Source organism: Suricata suricatta, unplaced genomic scaffold (genome assembly GCF_006229205.1).
Source record: "Suricata suricatta isolate VVHF042 unplaced genomic scaffold, meerkat_22Aug2017_6uvM2_HiC HiC_scaffold_55415, whole genome shotgun sequence".
Classification (NCBI taxonomy): Eukaryota; Metazoa; Chordata; class Mammalia; order Carnivora; family Herpestidae; genus Suricata; species Suricata suricatta.
In genome coordinates this window covers 1-567 of record NW_021904229.1, presented here as the reverse complement: position 1 = coordinate 567, position 567 = coordinate 1, and the positions used below count along the sequence as shown (strand labels likewise).

The window sequence follows — 567 nt, the reverse complement described above, 5'->3', positions numbered from 1 at the left end:
GCCAGCTTGTCACTGGCGGAGAGGCAGCCCACGTGGGTGTCGCGCAGCGCGGGCGCCACGTGGCACACGGGCCTCAGCTCGCCGCGGATGTGGGCCTGCAGGCGGAGGGATGGGCTGTGCAGGAAGCTGCCCTCGGCGGATGGTGGGAGGCTGCAGAGGCGCAGGGGGCGTGGGCACCGGGCACAAGAGTCAGGGCTGTTCTTCTAGCCACCCCCACCCCGCCACGTCCTGTCCCCCTGGATGCAGCCACACTGAGGGACCCCCCCTGGGGCTCCCCACATACTAGATGTCATGAGCAGCTCCCTCGGGGGTGTTGCTGATGTAGAGGTGCAGGAAGGTCGAGGGCTTGAGGGCAAAGGGGGGCCCGGGCCCAGGCTGGGGGGCCAGTACCGACTGCTCCTTGCCCTCGGGGCCACCCCGTGTTGCCAGCAGGAGCTGCCGGAACAAGAACCTGGGAGAGGCAGGTGGAGGAGCAGCCGGGGCCGTGGGGCCCCGCGTCCTGCCTGGGGCTGCCCCGCCCGCCCCTCACCTGCGCAGGGCCCGGCGGGCCACCACCAGCCCGTGGCC

The 567-nt window shown here is 72.1% G+C and overlaps 1 long non-coding RNA gene across 1 annotated transcript; it reads right to left on the bottom strand.

Moving 5' to 3' along the window:
- Nucleotides 1–6: 6 nt before the first annotated feature.
- Nucleotides 7–567, bottom strand: LOC115285222. The gene is made up of 3 exons (XR_003905451.1): nucleotides 530–567; nucleotides 284–451; nucleotides 7–150 (listed from the first exon to the last, which is right to left on the bottom strand). It is a non-coding gene; the product is annotated as an uncharacterized LOC115285222 (long non-coding RNA).